Source organism: Hetaerina americana, unplaced genomic scaffold, assembly GCF_022747635.1.
Source record: "Hetaerina americana unplaced genomic scaffold, ioHetAmer1.1.p SCAF_4, whole genome shotgun sequence".
Taxonomy (NCBI): Eukaryota; Metazoa; Arthropoda; class Insecta; order Odonata; family Calopterygidae; genus Hetaerina; species Hetaerina americana.
In genome coordinates, this window is record NW_027286985.1 from 105,792,188 (window position 1) to 105,813,195 (window position 21,008).

General features: G+C 41.7%; 1 long non-coding RNA gene across 1 annotated transcript in view; it reads left to right on the top strand.

Annotated features, from left to right (window-relative positions):
- LOC139692252 (uncharacterized) overlaps positions 1-21,008 on the top strand; it is a 515,972-nt gene that overhangs the window by 231,632 nt on the left and 263,332 nt on the right. The window lies entirely within an intron of this gene.

Here is a 21,008-nt window from a genome sequence, read left to right on the forward strand (position 1 = left end):
CAAGTGAATGCACGCCTGAATCTTCTTTTTTTTTAAGAGTCCCCGGGTCCATTCACTCCTCTCATCCTTTCACCCCTTATCCTTTTCGCTCTTGAGATGTACGAGTACATGAGTATTTCGGTTTTCCGTTCTTTTTCTCCTGCGGCGAGGATACTCAAATTTCGTGTAAAAAGTGTGATTAAGAATTTTTTCCTGGCGTGTGTGCGTGAAGTGCTGAATTCAGACCGTCGGTTCAGTGTACGCGTGGTCGCAGATCGTGTAATTACATTGATAAGATGACAGTGCACTCACCATCATCACTGAAAATTTGGCGATACGAAAAACATGCGGTACCGGATACAACAACGGACGACCAGGAGCAGAGTTGAGTGAGTGTCTTTTTGCGAAGACCTTCTGCAACGACATCGCGAAGATTCCCCAACCCCCTTACAGTTCCGACTTGGCGCCAGCAGATTATTTCCTATTCCCAAAAATGAAATCCACTATCCCTCACGAGACCCTGAGTGACGTCAAATAAGATTGCGAGCGTACCCTTAAGGACCTTCTGCCTACCAGGGAGCCTTCGAGTCGTGGAAGAGCCGCTCTGGCAAAAGCGTGTCGTTGCTATAGGGATGTGCTTTTAAGAATTACGAGGCATTATAGCAACATCTGAAATGAATCAATTTTTCCGGATCTTTTACTCAAACCATTGAGCGTAATTAACCGATAAGGCATGGAATATGAAAAACAAACGAAATCGTTTGAAGAATGACCGTGCTTTGAAGAATTTTGAGCCATTGTAGCAATATCGGAAATAAATCTTTATTTCTTAAACTTTTCGCGATTTTTTAAATAAAAACCATGTATTATTTTCGGGTAATCACACTCTCCCTCTCTCTCTCTGACTGAGCCTCACAGTTGTTTAATTTAAGAAGAGATGTTGCTGTTTAATTTTATCTCTATAAAGGCATTCGCGTGCTATAAAAAGAACCTCGCGTGCTTCACGTGAAAAGTTCGTTCGCAAATACGCGTCCACGGAGCTACGTCCTAGTCCACTGCTGATTATTCGTCCCTGTGGAATTGGAAATGACAGAGCCGTGGAGATTGCTGTTGTGCTATTCTAATAACCTTTCGATGTGGGGAAAAGAGAAATACAGTTTCTGAAATGTTCATGCCTGCATTAATAAAAATCCACTGGCGCACAATTGTAAAATAATGGTTTTTTTTGCAGGAAAAAACTACATGGGCCGAATAATTGAAATTTTTTTCCGACCGTACTGCGAGATAGACAGAAACTTTTAAAAAAACCAGAGGCTGCTTACACTACAGTGCAATTTATAGGTTATGGCGTTTAAGCGCAATGGCAGCAAAAATAAAATTTGGGCTTGAACCATAATGCAGTGCAAGTCCCGTAGATTTAAGTCGGTTTGCTCTTTAAGTCCGCCGTCGTAAAATGCGATTTCCTTCCATGAAAATCCCGTAAATTCCACAGATTTCTTTCTGTTAGAGAGAGAAAATGTAGTCTTTTATAGTTCCGATCCCTGTTATATTTCCGGCTGTTCCGATTGGTCTGAGGGCCGATTGTAAGATACTGCCCAGCTATCAAATTCCAAACTTTTACCTGATTTTTAATTGCTATTACTTTAAATCCGCGGAAGCAGTACTTATTCTCGTATTTGGTTAAAATAACTTTTACAACATGAAGTTCGAAGACTTTTTTTAAGTTGAACATCGCCTATGGCTTGGGTGTTCGTAATTGTCTTCAAGGGTAATGCTTAAGGGTTAGGTGAAAGGATGGACTGAGAAGTCTCAATCTCGCCCTAATAAATTCGTTTAATAAATAAACATTTTCTAAAGTGTCATTTTAAAACTCCGAACTAGACTTAGCCTCCCGTTCCATTAATCTAATTAACAAAACTCCCCTCCTGTCCCAAAACAGAAAGTTACGGCTGCAGTCGTAAATCGGCCGTGCTTTCGAACATTTTCGTCAATTTTCCGCCCCAGTTCGACACTCATCAGAGATGGCCGCGAACTTATCTCCCAATCCTTATTCAGTTGGCCCCTAGATTAAAAAAAAAAAATATTCTTGTATGTCATTTACCCTTGTTGAACACAGATCCTTCACGTTCTCAGTGATAAACATCGCTCACAGTCGACAATAAATTTCAACCGCTTTGTCCCTTTTGGCTGTCAGAAGTCTCTTCACTTCTGCGCTTGGTGGGATTCTCAACCTCAGAACACATTTCCAACGGAAGTTATAGAGCAAGAAAGGCACGTCTAACATGGCTGGATGCGTACTGTGGCGTTACGGTACGCCCTGGCAAGAAGATTCGAGGGTAGGCTGAAAAGTAAAGCACACATGCTTGTAGATTGCGAACAAAAACAAATAGCAAGATTGGGCAAAAAGTACATTGAAGTACAATTCTTAAGTTTAAAAATCATATATTTATTTTTCATCATGGTCACCGTCAAGGCTAACACATTTCTCCCATTGTGTAACAAGTTGTTTTTCATTCCGTCACTGAAAAACTCTTCCGGCTTTTCTCGAATCCAGGAATTGACAACTGCCTTCACCTCATCATCCGAGGTGTAATGATTATCCTTGAGGTGTCTCTTGAGTTGAGGAAAAAAAATCGCCAGGCGCAAGATCGGGGAAATAAGGAAGGTTTTGTTTGTTCTCGTCTGTGAGACAGCGTGGTATCCATATAGCACAGATTTTACGGTATCCCAATTGTTCAATAATGAAGCCGATGCGTGCCATGGATATTCCAATATGGTTTTCGATACGCTCTTGAGTGATTAGCTCGTCATTTTGAAACAAATCTTCGACGAGTTTGTGATGTTGATCGTCTGTGGCAGTGATCGGACGTCCGCTGCGTGTTTCATCAACAATGATGGCTTTTCCAGGCTCGCAACCACGAAATTTTACTACCAATCGATTTACAGTGGACCTATACACAGCATCGTCACCATGAACAGCCTTTAAACGGGGGTGAATCTCAATAGGAGTCACTTTTTCGACAGTTAAAAATTCGATAACAGCACGCTGTTTAACTCGCGTGATGAACGCAACGACTTCAAACCTGCGCATGCGTGTTGAGGCTTGTTGATATTACTTCCACGGGCCACTTGGCGTACTTTCGAAGGTCATTTCATTCGCGCTCGTTGAAGTTCTCTCCTTTCTACATTTCCTGCCCAATTAAAGTGGAAGTTTTACTTTCTGAAAAGCTCTCCTATTTTGTCCCCTATTATAAAATCTGTTTAAATGCGCATTGATGAACTTCTGTAAACATTAATCCGCTCACACTCCCAAGTCTTGTAAACTCGAAGAGGTAGGCGAAGGAATACTTATCCTAATAAATACCAAGAAAGCACACCATCAGCGGACTCCGCTCGGGGAAACTTCATTTGGAAAAGTTGTGGAGCTCCATTAGGGAAACTAATGCCCCTCATACATGCGAGATCACGGCGAAAATTTAAGGGAAATATACTGCCGAAGGGAGCGATGCAAGAAATCCTTTCCCCCTTTGCGTAATTCTTGACTACAGTTCTTGGAAACTTGACGTACGCGACTCCGGACACGCTTAAAACTACATCGGACTCCAATTATCATCAGTTTCACAAAGTTTAAAAATTTCAATGCTACCAAACACCCTCTGCCACACACCCTCAAGTCGGTTTTCAGGGTCAGATTTATGCGTATTCTATAAGGATGTGCACCCTATCGGGAAAAATCAGGTAATGCGACAGGAAATCTCTCGAGAAAGATTCGAATTTTAACGAAATAGGAATTATCAGGTAGAGGAGTATGCCATTTTTAGTTTTGAGGGCAGCCGGAGATTGGTTAAACGCGTGTTCAATCAATTGGCTGAAGATAGCGGATCTAAAATGTATAGTTGGATGGCGAGCTAGGCCGAATCCTTATAAGATTGAGTAAAGGGATTATGGAGAGGAAGTGGGGTCTTTATATGGCCTAGATACGCAGAAGGGAGTCAGTAAATGGGGAGAGGAGAGGATATTTAAAAGGTTTGCATAAATATTATCGGGAAATGTTTCTGAAAAATAGATTCATTTTCGATATAGTTACAATGCCACAAAATTCTTCCAAGTTCATCCCTTGAGCGTCGACACACTTTTCCCAGAGCGATTTTCCCACGACTCTTAAGCTCCCTGGTGGGCGGAAGGGTGCAAGCATGCGAGCTTTTTTGACGTCTTTTAGAGTCCATGGTGGTGCCCTGTGGTGGAGGGAGGATTTCACTCTTGGGAATAGGAAATAGTTTGCTTGTGCCGTGATTACGCTGTCCAAAAAGTCGGGGTCTTCTTCGACGCGTTGCAGAAGGTCTTCCCAAGCAGGCACTCGACTCTGCTCTTTTGTCTTCCGTCAAGACCTTCGGGACGAGTTTACCTCAGATATTTCGCATCGCCAAAATGTCCGTGATAATGGTGTTAACTTTCGTTTTATAAATGCCAATATGCGATTTGCGATCATGCACACCATTACCGACGGTCTGAATTCAGTACTCCACGCATACGTTCCACGTTGTCGGTGTTTCTTGGCGTCGACGGCCGTCCAGCGTGGGGCTCGTCCTCCACACCCTCTCGACTATCTTTGAAGCGCTTATACCCCTTAAAAACTGCAGTTCTTGGCAAACTTTTATCCTTGAACACGTGGAAAATCATACCCATCGTCTCCAGATCCGAATTTTCCAGTCCAACACAAAATGTGATGGCGGACCGCTGCTCAATTGTTCGATGTTCATTTTGCGCTTCCACCGAGTCACTCGGCAGCGGTCCACTAAAAACGCGATATAGCCTGAACGAACGCTCGCAGGCGATTGGCGCATGGCGTATGTTGATTTTCAGAGCATCCACCTCCGGGTAAACGTGGTGCAAGTACGCTGCGACGTACAGTCACGTCAGGTATAAATTGTTTCGGGAACTTTTTATGCAAACCTTGTACGTCGGAATGGAAACAGGCATAAGGTACGAAGAACTGAAGAAAGAATTGATGGAGTACAAGGCAAGAGTGCGATATTGAGCTCATAACGGTGGTTAAGGACTGGCTGACACTTTCCTTTAATGGTTGCAATGTCTTAACGCCATCTTATTGTGTGCAGGAATGCGCACACTTTGTTACTCGACAGCAATTGGCCCTCGTGTAGTATTACTCTTTCTAGGTCTTGACACACATTTCGCGGTGGGATGCTCTTTTCTTAACGACCGCGCCTGTGCATGATTCCAAACCCCGGACAATGATGTCCTCTGGGAAGCTGTCGAAGAGAAGGGCGCAACTTGTTGCTCGTAATTTAACACCAGGTCCCCCGGGGAGGGGGTTAGAACGGGTTAGGCGGAGGGGGTGAGTGTAAATGGAAATGGAGTCCAATGCTGAATTGTCGCGGTGTATTCCCTTGATTGCGTCTCCTCCTGCCCCTCGTAGCACTCACAGTTGTGCCCCATGCATCATCACTAGGGATTCTGCAGATGTGACCGTGAATTTTTCGCCAAAACGAATTGCGTTTCGACCAGTTTTCTGGGCTGCATTGTGATGATGATCGTTTTTCAATTCGGGTTTTCAATTATGAACGCTGAGACCTTTAGAAGACGCAAATCAGAACAGGTAAAATACGTGAAAGCTTCGCTTACGTCGCACCTTGGTACTCAGAGAATAGTATGTGGGGGGACCTTATGGAGAATAGGTTTGGGAAAATTTAATGAAGAATTGAAAGAGAGGTGTCACTTTGCTATAGTTAGGCCGACTTTGGAATACGCAAGTTTTTAGGATCCGTGGGAGAAAATTTCATTTAAGGAATTTGAGAAATTCACGAGAATGTCCGCTCGATTTTATAAAAATTGTCCGTGAGAAGAGTAAGCTGGACGGCCATGCGCATGGAATGTGGATGGGAGTCACGGAAAGAGCAGGCAAGATTAGTCACTGAGAATTAGGAGTATTTAGAAATGTACTTAGCACCCTAGTTTACTTTTGCCTGGTCCTGGTGACTCCCGATAGGTAGAGGTATTAACCCAATCAACTCCATCAAATTAACTCCAGCATAGTTATTGTGTCTCCCTGAGGTTTAGGCACTCAGAGACGAAAATTCATTGACAAAGATTAATTTAATTAATTACTAGTTATTGGTCGATAGCACTTTTTCTCCCAACTGAATTCCTAGTATGATACAATATTTTAATGTTTCAATGTACTCCTTCATTGAGCATTCAACATCAACATAAATACCCCACGGTCCACCAAAAAGGTGTGCGGCAGGGGGTGCGAGTACCGGGTTGGGTTGGTTAAGTGATAAGAAAGGATGTGTGGGAGGAAGGGAAAAGGAAAAAATGGTCGTTGAAAAAACTATCAAATAACGTGCAAACTTTTGCACATCTTGGAGGAAGACCAAATTCAAAAAAAGTGTTAATTCATCTAATAAATTGATTGCTAGTTATGCGAGAAAAGGGAATAAAAATGAATTTAAACCATTTATACGACAGGTCTCCACCATGAAAAGACAGGTCATGCAGAACTGGGAAGTAAGAAGGGAAAATTCTAACAATGCTTGGGCATGCGACTCAAGAGTATCCGCCCCCAAAGGGACAGGCGGGGGGATGTGACACACACCGCAAGAGGCACGCAGCGGGGGCTTCACCCCCCCCTCCTCCCCCCAAAGAGAGAGGCGAGGGATGGAAGGAGAAACTTAAAGACAAGCAAAGTAGGGCAAGGAATACTGTAACGAGCAATAATTCATTGAATTTACAGAAATCATAGAACTCATTGAATACACAGCTGATTCACTATCGGAAAATTCTCTGGGATAGAAAAATTATCGGCGATCAAGTGCAGATTGTTTGTTGATGAACCTTGATCGTGTGACATCAGTGGTGCCTGATACGAGGGGGAGGATAAAAAATGATCTCCAGAAGCACTCTTGGTGTTATGTGGAAGTAACATTCCCCCCTCAACACGCATGCGCAGGTTTGAGGTTGTTACGTTCATCCTATGTATTTTGAGAAGCGGAAGTATGGACACATATTCTAGTGCTATGTCAACGAGAGTCCAACAGGAGTCCAGTCGTGCTGTTATCGAATTTTTTCCTTCAACTCATCTTCCGAGGTGAAATGATTACACTTGAGGCGTCTCTGGAGTTGAAGAAAAAAATAAAACTCGCAAGGCATAAGATTGGGTGAATAAGGAGGGTTTTGTTTGTTCTTGAATATAACGACCTCAAATCTGCACATGCGTGTTGAATGGGAATGTTACTTCCCCATGCCACCAGGAGTGCTTCTGAAGGTCATTTCGTTTGTGGTCTACAAGCATGTGTGCATTATTTTTCAGCCTACCCTCGTACTTACATGTTCCCTGTGCCGACGGCGGCTCCCAAGAAGATGAGGTAACTAAGGTTGGTTGTATCAGAGAGTTCCCAGATGCGTCAGCAAGAAATGAGCCATGGCCATCCGATCAGTAGCCGGAAGCTCTGTTCATTGTAATACCTGTCTCTCTTCATTTTCGACAGGAACTGAAAAATTACATTAACTTTATAAATTTGTTCGGTATTAGTGACGAGAATGAAGAAAGATAAGTTATTACGTTAGTGGGTGTGTTATATTGTCTCAATCATTCTTATCCTCGAGTCATCAATTCTACTTCCAGCTCTAATACTATATATTCCCCACCGTATGAAAATGTTATTGATGCCTTATTTGAGAAAATCCATTCCTTATTCCTCCATGCCAATCTAAAAACATCCAGTGTAATATCTGCTTTGCTATCTGCCAATCTTTGCTTATCGTTTAGATCACGAGCACCTGTGTTTCTCATTTAGACAGTGTTTGTAGGCTACGAATAGAACCGGGGGTTGTCATATATCATTAATTCTGTGAAAAAAAGTTTCGCATTTTTTTTCAAATTTCTGTTAAAACATTATGCGCGTACTTCTTGTGATGCTATTAGTTAGGTTAGTTTACTCGACACCCTGAAAAAAGTGGAAGTAGTTCTCAAAGTTAAACATACCCAGACAACCGTTGAACTTCTGTCAATTTTCGCATTATGACTTAAATTGATGTATTATTTGAAAATTATTACTTTAGAATTTTCTTTTTTAGAAAACGTTATAAAATAGATCAACAAATCTGCAGGGCATTAATTGTAGGTTTCATGCACCGCTATTGGGGAATCTGGATTTTCATGGTCTTCTGTCCCTTCGTATTTTCCATCAATTGAGTCCTTTCTAAATGTGTAATCCCACTCGGTACTTATTCATTTTTGTCACAGCCCTTGCCACTCTACTGCATCGGGGAAATTTGAAAATAACTGGCAGATTAGGGTCGTGCTAGTCGGGTAGTCGTCTTATATTTAATAGTGCTTCTCGCAAACGGCGCAAAACTTCAAGGTAATACTCCTTATTGACCGTGCAACCTTGTGGCAAGAATTTATGATGCATTACGCCATGATAATTGAAGAAAACAGTGAGCAAAACCTTGACATTTGATCGCACCTGGCGTGCTTTTTTCGGTCTTTGTTCTCTTGGGTTCTTCCATTCTGACGATTGGACTTTTATTTCGGCGTCATAACAACATACCCATGATTTGTCACCAGTTGACGACCAAGTCCAAAACTATTGAGACGGTGCTTTTCAGCATGGAAATATGTGAAATATCTTACTCACGAGTATGTTATGTTACACGATGTAATTATGTATTTATATTTTATGTTCACTACTATCCTATTTCCGTATTAAATAAAATGAAAAGATGGGCGAAGAAGTATTTTAATCGTCAGCTGTGATACCTCTCCGGCAAACAGGGCAAGAACAAGCGGGGCCCGTCGTCACCGACGAAGATTTACTCAGAATTTCCGTAACTGTTTGCGGGTACCATCGAAAATGGGTCATTAAACTTTTATAGAGAAAGGTATGTTTAATCCATGCTTTATTTTGGGTTGGGCATTTAAGTACCTTGTAATTGAAAATATTTTTAACTAGGCAGTGAATATAACTGAACCTGTACATATACGAGGTATGTTCAGAAAGTAAGGTGACTTTCAATTGTAATGGAAGAATTTTTATTTATTCTTCAATGTTCAAGTTGTCCCCTTCAAAGTAATAATACACTAATATACCCCAGATATAATACACTTGTGATAACGCTTTTTCCAATCCTCGAAGCCATTCTGATAAGCACTTTTTGGTATAGCCTTGAGCTCTTCCAGCGATGCAGTCTTTATCTCCTCAATCATTGCAAATCTCCGTCCTTTCATAGTTTTCACTGTTTTGGGAACAGTAAAGAGTCGCAGGGTGCCAAATCCGGTGAATATGGTGGCTGAGGCATGATTTTGGTGTATTTTTGGCCAAAATACCTCTCACAAGCAACGATGAATGTGCAGGTGGATTATCGAAAATCAAAAGAATTTGTTTTTCCACAATTCCGGACGTTTTTTTCGGATTGCTTCTCGCAAATGGCACGTAACTTCAAGGTAATACTCCTTATTGACCGTACGACCTTGCGGTATGAATTTTATATGCATTACGCCATGGTAATCGAAGGGAACTCAACAAAACCTTGACATTTGATCGAACTTGGCGTGCTTTTTTCGGTCTTGGTTCTCCTGGGTTCTTCCATTGGAACAATTGGGCTTTGGTTTCAATGTCATAACGATATACCCATGATTCGTCACCAGTTATGATCCTTTTGAGCAAATCAGGATCGTCATTGACGTCATTCAACAGCTCCTGAGCGATGCTCATGCGACGGTTCTTCTGGTCAAAATCAATCAGTTGCGGAACGCAGGGCTCAAAACATCCAAATATTTTGCAATGCACGAGCCAACCGATATGCCAACATCCTCAGCAACTTTTCTGATAGTGATTCGACGATTTTTCAAAACAATTTTCTTCATTGCTTCAACGTTTTCATCTGTTGTTGACGTGCTGGGGCGTCCAGAGTGAGGTTCGTCATTGGCATTTTCTCGGCCATCTTGGAAGAGCTTGTACCACATAGAAACATTTTCTTTACTCAGAGCAGACTCACCGTATGCCACTGTCAACATTTCAAGTGTTTTGGAGCACTTCATTCCATTTTTTACACAAAATCCAAAGCAAAATCTTTGATCCATTTTTTGTTGTAGCAGAAAATCGCCGAGCAAACCAAAACACGTCTAGCATTTGTTTCTGTCAATAAAAAAATAAAAATTCTAAATTGTTGAAATTGTAAATAAATGTTTGGGACATTTGTACCAAAAAAAACAAAACAAATCGAAAATCAAATGTATATTTCCGGCGAAATTTGAAAAGTAACTGTACTTTTTGAGAAACCTCGTATATTAGGGCCGAGATCTTAACTATCGCTTAACTATTACTTTTGATGACTGCGGGTCGGTTATCCTTGAAAAAGTTAGGACATCGTTGCACTCGAATATGGATGCCCTTCGATTGCGAAGTCCCTCCGTTGTATAGAGTGAAAGAAGCAGTTCGTGGGTGTCCATATCGCTTCCCAATGAGTTTCAGACCATTAACAGGTCGACCGTCTATAAGGAGTCGGGGAAACTCGCGACAGTTGCCCCCTCTGTTTTTGCGAGGCCCAATTTATGTGCGGGCGATTTTTCAAACCTTTTGGTTCGTGTCACCTCAAGGCGAAATTGATGATGCTATCCGCGAAATTAACGAGGGTGTGAATGTCTTCGCTGGTTGGACTCGAGGAAATGACTGCGTTCTTATCTCCTGCGAAACCAAAGCATCAGAGTCGGTGGCCACGGGATGATTTATAGTATTCATCTCGTTAATATGTCATGGTTAACTGCAGACCCTTGTAACCCTGCTCAAACTACTCCGCTCGCAATCTGGAGATAACTATGACATCTCATTACTTATGGAATAAACACGCCGTAAATTTAAATTAAAATCAACTTCTTAAGTAACCAGCAACCAGTTATAACAAATTAAATTTAATGGTAATCTTCTCTCTCGTGGTCTTAGAAAAAAAAATCTACATAATATTGATATTTTTATTTTATTTTTATAGATAGCAAGGAAAAAAATATATAATAAAATCAACTTCGTAAGTAACCAGCAACCAGTTATAACAAATTAAATTTAATGTTAATCTTCTCACTCGTGGTGCTAGGAAAATATCTTTCTATCGCTTGCTTTTCTTGCTACCGAATAACGCTTCCCAGTCTACAACGAGATAAACGACAATTAAAATACAATATTTTTCCTAGACGATAATTTTTAAATTTTTCTTAAAAATCTGCGTGATCATTGTCACTTACCACGATAAACTTCAATGTCGCTATGGCAACGGAAACATTTTGGGAGTGCTGTTCTCTTTAAAATATTAAAGAGAAAAAAATTTCTTCTTCAAAATCATTTGTATATTTTCGAAAAGAGTATTTAATAAGGAATGATGTCCTGGCGCTTTACAAAATGAAAATTTTTTTACTATCATAGCTTTCGTATGTACTTATACACTTAGTAAAAAAAATTAACTCGGACAAATCCAGTAAATGGGAGTAAGAGCTCTGGAATACGGACGTTAAAGAAAATTGTATGTTCTCATTTCGAAAGCGAAGCGCTGCAGTTGTTCCGTTGGAGAAACAATTTTATTTTTTCCATATTTTACTTATCTTCAAATTCATTTTAATTCCCTCGTCCTGATTCAAGTACTTCGTACCTTCGTCTGTGGTTCTCGTACTTATTATCCCATTTTGTGTTGATTCATATCTCATAATACGTGAAGATATGTATCTCCTCCGTGCCGTATTTAACTCTTGTGCATTGTTGTACCACTTCTCACGACCACTTTTTTGTTTTCGCCATTTCGTCTTTCCCATTGTCCATCGCCACAAAATGAGATGTAATGAGCATTTGCTTTGTTGCTCTTCCTTTAATGGGTGTGCATGAGGGACATGTGCTTTTTCCTTTGTGTCTATAATGAGTACCCCTCATCGCTTGCTCCCCGCATCAGTGGGGCATTTCAGCACCCGGGATGTTAACGTGCATGACATCGGAATCTTCCTTCCTCTGGACCCGCAAAATATTTCGTAAATAGTTGGCTTACATCGGCTGTGAATAATGAAATATTAAATCTACGAATACATCGAATGGAGTGAATTTTAGGTCTTTTAACCAATTGGTACATGAGGAATTATTAGTTTTCCTGCATTTTTATTTTATTCAATTTTTGGTGCTCGGAAAGTTATGGTGATTTTTTTCCAAATTATCGGTTGTAATATGTCCATAAATTTTAATGATAATGGTTGAAAAGACGAAAAGAAAAATTTTTCCCTAAATTTGTATTTTATTAAATTAGGGTTTTTATGAATACCGAATTCAATAGAGTAATTACATATTTTCTTTTTTCCCACGAAATGGAGTACTTAGGAAAAAAATATTCCTTAAGGGTGACTTACTAAATGTATAAAAAACAGCTGCGGATTGTATTAAATATTCGAAGACAGCCGAACTGATCGCTTCAATTATGTACTCAATTCCATTAAAACTCGTAAACTTATTACGTTTTTTATACTAAGAATGTTCATTCAAATGTTTTCTACTAAACACGCCTTAATTATCATGTCTGGAAAGACGATTACGAATATGACATTTCGAGCTATGAACAAAATCAATGGATTTTTGTAGATATATGCTTTTGATTTACACATAATTTTTATACCATAGAATATTTTCTGATTCTCAATTTTGATTCAGTATCTTCTGTCAATGTTTCGCCTTCTATTCTGGGCATATTATTAAGGAGACTCAGCATAGGGAGCGAATCGTTCGCGTGCAAAATTAATCTACAAAGATGAGGTGAAAGCATTCTATGGTAATCGGTAGAAACATTTTTGGAACACATGAGGGTAGGTTGAAAACTAATGCACCCATGCTTGTAGACCACAAACAAAATGATCTTCAAAAGCACTCCAGATGGCATGTGGAAGTAACATTCCCCCTCAACACGCGTGCGCAGGTTTGACGTCGTTACATTCATTCAGTGTATTTTGAGAAGAGGAAGTATGGAGACGTGTTCTAGTGTTCTCGTATGTAGCGCGTATGTGGATATGATCTTCCCTGCTTCTCTTGCGTTGTAAGTAATGCTCCCCCTAAGGTCCTCCCTTTTTTACTACTTCGTGTGGTGAGGGTGTTTCGTTTGGCGCCCTTCATCCCCTCCCACCCCCTCCTTATCCCCCCAAAGCCTCCCTTGCCCCTTCCCACTCCCTCCTTATCCCCCCAAAGCCTCCCTTGCCCTCTCCCACTCCCTCCTTATCTCCCCAAATCCTCCCTTGCCCTCTTCCCCCCCCCCCCCCGTGGTATTTGAGGGGCCCCGCACCATTTCATAAGCCCTCCTCCCGCAATAAGGAACCCTTGAATCTAACTTTTCCAGAATAAAACTCTTCCAATGTTTCCATGCCAGTGTAGTGTTCCGAGGATTCTAATCAGTGGTGGGTATCCAACACCTCATGACCTAAAATTTTGTGATAAGATCAAATTTCTACTAAATTATTTGAATAAATTTAAGGCACTAACTCGATGTCCTTCCATGGCTTCTATTCGAAAATCGGGTCGCCATCCTCTTTATTTCGTCCGTCTCTCGAATCAATGTTTTCTGGGATGGGTCCCGAACGCCTACAGCATAATCGATTTCTGGATAAGGTATTGACTCAAAAGTAGTTCCTAGCCACCGTTTGGTGAGTCAGAGCGAGTCACCAGTGACTCCCCCCATCGCCACGAATCACGAATATACGAGCTCGCTTTGCTGCGGAGGAGGTGATCCGAGGTGCATTATGGGAGACAATATGTATATGTAGGTAATGCAGGGATATTCATTCGAATGAAGTTTCTATTTTCACGTTTTTCAAGGTTTTAATGCGCATGTGTACACTCACACTTTGAACTTGCATGCATTACTCTGCCGAAAATAAGGAGGTCTTATTGTTAGTTATATTTTTAGATTACTCGGGAAGTTTTAAGAATATTGTAGTCCTGCCCAATTCATCGAGGCGTTATGGCTAGCCCCATTAAATGCTCATTTAAACGACTGTAATCGACGTGGGCGGGGGGGGGGGGGGGGTGGCGGTTTAGTGTAAACAGAACATCGACGCTGTGAGTGTTGTTTACGGTGTTTCTTTGTGTGGTGTGTGTCGAGCGTCCTTTTATCTATAATGCGACACTCAAAGAGACTCTTCAATCTGACGACGTGTCCGTCCGTTTGTCAAACCTATTCATGCGTGTTCTTTATTTGTTTACTTAAGTTTTGAACCCGAGTAGTTAGTAGTTTATCATCGTTATCAGCTTTTCGATCCTAACTGTGCAGCCCTCCATTCTACTCTATTTAGTGTTAATTCCCTCACTCTCTGATAGGTTCCCTGTTTTAACGTCCATCTTAATTTTCCCTATTTACTTGTCTTTTGGCCTTCCTCGCGGGATCTTTCCTTCAATATTTCCTCCTATTATATTTCTAACTAATCCATTGTGCCCCAAGGTATGTCCAATCCATCTATTTCTTCTTTGCCGTAGAGCTCTCCATATGGTCCTTTCCTATTCTGCTCTTCTACGTGTATACTTCATCGTTCCTCACCCTGTCTCTCCATTTAATCTTCAGCGTTCTCCTTCAGCACCATATTTCAAATGCTACTATTCTTCACTGGTCCACTTTTCCAATATTCCATGTCTCCTATTCGTTGAGTGCCATTGACAAACTGCTTCCTTGTTTGCCATCCATCTTATGTACTTTGAACATAGTAGTAGTTGCCTCTTCTCAATGAACGCCTTCTTTGCTCGATGCCGGTCGAGATTCTTCCATCCGAAGTTATACTGCTGCTCAAGTAGATGAGGGATTCCACTTGCTCTAGTTTCACTCCTCGAATTGTGATATCTAAATTCAGCTTCTCTCTTCCACACACATGGAAATTATATTCCCGAAGTACTTGGTCCAGGCTTGCTCCGCAGAGTACTTCATTAAATGAAGCTACTGTAAGCATTGGCAAGACGCCGTGTGTATCATGCCTCGCCATGTGCCCGGAGTGTCAACAGGTGTGGTGTGCAAAGTAGTAATCTTCCCGAGGTGTCGTTCATAGGGGAAAGTGTTCATGCTCCGAGTCATCGTCACTATAACCGATCGCCATTGTTCCTCCAGTTATTATAGCACCAGAAAAAGTTTTTTTAAAGTTACGAAAAATATATACGAATAATGATTCGAATAATGTAGATAATGATAGTGCCGTAGTGCATGTAAGTTGGTTATACTTATTACTCTACTCATACGAAATGAACGGTTAGTAACCAAAAGGACGATAACCAAGGCTAGACGAGGTAATGGCAGCATTATAGGCTGATTAGGATGAATAAGGAAAAGTAGTTCGTCTTCCCCTTGAGCTGTCACCTGCAGTTATTCCAATTCCAAATCGTTCGATAGAGAAATTACATCTTTAGCCTGCTTTACACTTGATCTCTCTAATTTTACTACCATGATCTCTCCTGAGTTTAAATGACGGGTCAAATAATCCATATTCTACATAATCAGTGAAGATATTTGCTAGTATCCTTTGACTCGTGGCTTTAGCCAACTAACTTCATTTGCTCTTTGTTTTGAGCGGTAAACTGTTTGCGGTATTGGAGTCATTTAATTTGTTCAAAATTGTTTTCAATATTAAATTCGTTGCATAGATGTGAGATCGTCATCACTTCCTTGGTTTTGAAGTGAGGAAGTTTTATGCATCATACTTCTGAATATTGTGATAGAGCAGATCTCGAGAGAAATCGTCATTTTAGTTTTTTATGCCGAGGATGTTCGCCTGCGTCGATTGATCGATATGTCTGCATTTCAATCTTGATTTTAATAAACTTCTTCTGGTCAATATGTTACACCGTCGAGTGGGCAACAGGTGCAAGGTGTCCGATCGTTTTGTGAATCCATAATCCGAGCCGTACGCTGTACACATTCCCGAGAGACGTGAGCACCCTGAGCTAGTCCCAAAGGTTTTCTAAATATTCATATGAAAATAGATTACTCTTTAGTTGTTTAACGAAAATCCTTGTACATACTTAGCGTTTTGCACAAAGGTTTTGAGAATTTTTCCTGGAGAAAAATCAGGATTTTGGCCCTAAACCCGGAGAAATAAAGAAGGCAAATAAGCAGGTGCTGTACAGTTATGACAAGGACATCCATCCCCTTCATAATTTTAGCAATTGATTTACTTTCTTTCTCAATTAGTGGGTTATCCCTCGGCAATAAAAAGCATCTTTATATAAACACTTGTATTTTTCACCTCGCAGTGGCAATGAAAGTTTTTCAAACGGTTTCAGGTATTCATTAAGGTTTAAGATCCACCCTGGACCCTATTTTCGTGATCCGTGGCGTAAGGTGCGATTTTCGCAACATCAGGCCTTTTTAATATTTTCTCCATTTTTTCTTTATAATGGATGTGAATATTAGAATTGGCAATAAATGTTTCAGTTTCATTAACCCGATTTTGTCTTAGTAAATAAGCAGTTGATGAAACTAAAGTTTTGTAATTAACCGAGGAAGTAATTACCAAAGTCTGTTGTAGAACGTTCATATGCATTGCATCGATATAATGTCACCGGATTCAATGAGTCTCGTCGGGGTAAATAATTATATTACTTTTCAAAGCTGGTTGTGGATATTGCCCGAAGTTTATGATGGAAATATTCATTTTTCCCTGTCCAGTACTTTTGCTTATTATCGTAGACAATCCAACCGTGTATGACGAAAGTGTTGTCTCTGTCGCCTCGATCCCATATGTTTTCACTGTTGAAAACTTCCGTTTCTCATGACATATGAAGAAGGGTTTATTGTAGTTTGGGTGTCAGGTTACGTCTAGTAAGGTGAGAGTAAGAAATTTAGCAAGATTCAGTTTGTGTCCTTTCCAAACCTACCTTAAACGATAGAATATAAATTATGTATGCAACAATGAAAAGTAATATGTTTTCAGAAGACAAGCGTACGAGTGTAGGCTGAAATGCACACCTGCTTGTAGACCACAAACAAAATGACCTTCAGAAGCACTCCTGGTGTAATGTGGAAGTAACATTCCCCTCAACACGCATGCCCAGGTTTGAGGTCGTTACATTCATCCAGTGTATTTTGAGAAGCGGAAGTATGGAGGCGTGTTCTGGTGCTATGTCAACGCGAGTTAAATGTATGGCGATACGCATAACGATGAATGCAGTTTTTCTCGATATCTATTGAATTAAAAGCTCTTCGACACTTGCGCCCTCTCCCAATGAAATGAGCCACGATCGATGAATGATCGGCATTGGTTTGTTGGGATCAAAGGATTTTCGTTCGGGAAATCACTTTTCATCGCCGAATCTTGAACAGGCTTGAATGGCGGATACTAAATGCTCTTCGGAACTTCGGGTGACCCCGCCGGGCATAGGAAGGAAGCTCTCGTGTGAGAGCGCCAGCAATTAGTGAAACTCGATTGGCCCAACAGCGCGCGTGTGTTGATTCCCTTCCGGTGTATTGTTAAGTGGCGATTGATTCTCATCCTCCAAAACATCTCCCCACCCCCCTTTCTCCCATCCCTCCTCACTCCCTCGCCCATGAGAATGTGGACTGCTACTCCCACCTACTTTCTCTCTTCTACCCTCCGTTTGCACCTTTTGAAAGATTTGTATGTTATTTTATATCTTCTCGCCTTTGTTATTTTGGATACTCCGGCATTTAGGGCGGTAAATTCGCCGTCCGCAAGATTAAATGTTTCCCAATACTGAGGAAAGCGGTCGCCCGTGCATGGATAAATATGGGTGTCCGCCTGCGTATTTTAATACTACATCTACATCACACCCCGCGAGCCGCTGCAAGGGCGTGTGGCGGAGGTCACCACCCGTCAAAAGGAACCATATCACATGCAAAATCAACGAATATATGCAAAACTATACCCACAGTGGCGCATACACTCTTGATAAAATCCCTTCATCCCTCTCGCATGCAAGCACACACACCTATCATCCAACAAATAATTGCACCCCAGGATGCAGCATGAAATACATCCAACAACGTGCAAGCCTGGATATGAAAATCAAGAATGCCTTGTATTAAAATGTCATTTAAACCCTTTAATTAACACTACTTAAAACATATATGTTACATTACGTGATATTATTCAAGAAGCTATATTAGGTTTATCTTCGATATTAAAGCACTCAAAATACTAAAAATAAGCCAAAAACCTTTCCTTACGACTTTCTTTCACATCATCTTTGCGTTAGGCTTTGGAGGGATTGAGATTGACACGCGTGATGAGCAGTTTAGGAAGGCGGAGTCCATACGGCGGAGGGAAGATGGCATCCTATAAGTAGATATACTTTTATTGCACTAATGGGGGACTCTGTTTCAGTATTTTCCTTAAAAAATTAGTTAAACTTTCAAGAACTGGGAGATTAAATGGAGCTTGAATCGACCAAATGGGAGAGCAATACGAAATAATTGAAAGGGATATATAAAAGTGAAAGGTACGATTTCAGTGAACGGTTGATCTGAAAGTAGGATTTCGATCCGCTTTTGGAGAGCCACTTAAATGCGCGAGTTCCTTTCGGCCGATGCCCACTCAACTCAAACAGTCCGAGTACGTAATCCGACACAGGGACGGAACGACTCTTGACTGACTAATAGCTGGTTTATTGGCTCTTAAAGCGGGTCAAACAGTGTTCGGAAATTTCCATTGTGATGCGTTTGTGATCCTATGCTCAAAAGTCGCTGCACCCATCTTGCAAATAACCTTTTCATATCCAATTCCACTGTTAAAATTTGATTTGCTCATTCAGATGACATCCCTTTAGCTTCAGTGATTTCTCGCACTTACAATCGACGATCTTCCATGACCATTGTACGCACTTTTGCAATCATTTCTGGGGTGGTGGCACATTTTGGCCGACCACTACGCGGACAATCATCCAAGATGTCCCGACCAAACTTAAACCCGTTTGTCCACTTGGCAACAGTTGAATATGAAAGAGTCCCCCTAAGTGTTCTGAAAGCTGGCATGAATTTTCTTTGCTGTCATACCTTTCTTTACGAAGTATTTTATCACTGCTCGAATCTCAATTATTTTTCTATTTCACAAATCACTGCACGGGAGCAGCGACAGAGAGTCGACCGCACCACAGATCTCTTCCCAGAGTACTGATGCGTTATGTGCTTACTCATTCAGGATTTCCTATTACTATGCGGGTACAAATAATAACTGGGATACAGCCGATAACCTACCCAATAGAGGAAAGAAGAACCAAGTCACGGATGAGGCAGATGGAAGAGGCTCCTCTAGGAGATGTAACTTTGTCTCTAACTTAGAAATGGAGCAGGAACAGGAAGGTTATAAGAGCGCATTTCCTGGAGAAACGGGAACGGGAATGGGAAACATTGGAAAAGGGGAAAACAACCAGACAATCCCTACCTGGCGTGAAGGAAAGAATGAAGATCAATTTTAAAACTTTCAGAGGAATTACGCAAATTTTAACAGGACACGGGGAGTTTAGATCATGCCTCAAGAAAATATGGAAAAAAGGAGGGGACATGTGAATGCATGATGGAGGAGGAAGACACGGCAATACACAGAAAGAGTCCTTTATTGCCCTATTAATAGCGAGGAAAGACGCGAAGCTATCTTTGGATATTTGCTTAACGCCCAACAAATTGGGAAATATCCCACCAGAGACCAATTAGGAAAATATTGGATGGATTTATCAACTAAAGATAAAGCAGGAACTGGGACACCAATGGAAAGGAAGGGTATGTAACTCATATTCTTTATTTTATAAAAAATTAACGAAAATTTATTATGGGATTTAAAATAAGATACCCCAAAAAATCGAAACACTACAGGTGTAAATTACCCGATTCTAATCGAACGGGCTAAATTATTAATAATTATTATTATTACTACGCGGCAAAATCATTATGCTGGCGCTGAAATCTGGTGTAGATTCGGATAACTTTTCATACTACTGTCGTAGTATCCTCATTTCCTCTGAAAAGTCAGTCATAAATCACGACGACCTACTGCCAGTGTGGTCTTCGAGGTTTCGCGGGCCCTTTGTGGCCGGCCCTATGTTGTTTGTTCGTCGTTTAGGGGTCGTCCCGGGGTGGCAATAATTTCCCTACGCCCGTTTCGGGGACCCAGGCATTGTAGTCTGCTTGGACGGGTCACGAAGGCATACCGGGGAGTTCCAGTTCCAGTGGTCGAGCATTCCGTGCTTCGTGGAGAGGCCGGGCGGGGTATGGTTGGTACTACGTGTTCCGGGGCGCTGGAGTTTGAATGTGCGGCGGCGGTGAAGTTGGGAACATCTGGCGCGCCTCTTGGGAGTGTTGGTGCGTGCGTGCCGGTGCGAACGGATGGGAGGGGGAGGGGTGGCAGAGGTCTTCCCCCACCCCTTCCCAGAATCCAAAGAGGAAGCTTGTCGTGGAGTGAGTGATCTTTTACTAAGCTGCAAGATGTGGTTTGTGGTCGTATCTCCTAGATAGCGGTATCGGAGCTTTTAAGGTGCATTGTGCCGACTTGCGAAATTCTTCTGGAAAGGGTGGGATATCTCTATACCTACAGGGTTCGTCCGGAAAATAAGTGTACTGATTTTTTTGTCTTTTTTGACAAAAGGGGAGTCGTCCACTACGAATTTGTACCTGAACGACAAACTGTAAATGCTGCATTTTACGTCCAAGTGCTCGACAGGCTTCGAAAACGAGTCGCCCGCGTCCGGCCAGCGATCAAAAACATCTGGCGGCTGCATCACGACAATGCGCCCTCTCACACCGCGCTTGTCGTGTCGGACTTCTTGGCCAAGCACGGCGTGGCAACGCTGCCGCACCCGCCCTACAGCGCGGACTTGGCACCACCGGACTTCTTTCTGTTCCCGAAGATAAAGAGGAGTTTGAAAGGAACGCGATACGGGACTTTGGACGCCGTCAAAGAGGCCGTGACGACGTGTCTTCGAGAGGTTCCCGATGATGCCTTCGCGGGAGCGTTCCAGGAATGGGAACGCCGCTGGAATAAGTGTATCGACTCACAAGGGTCCTAT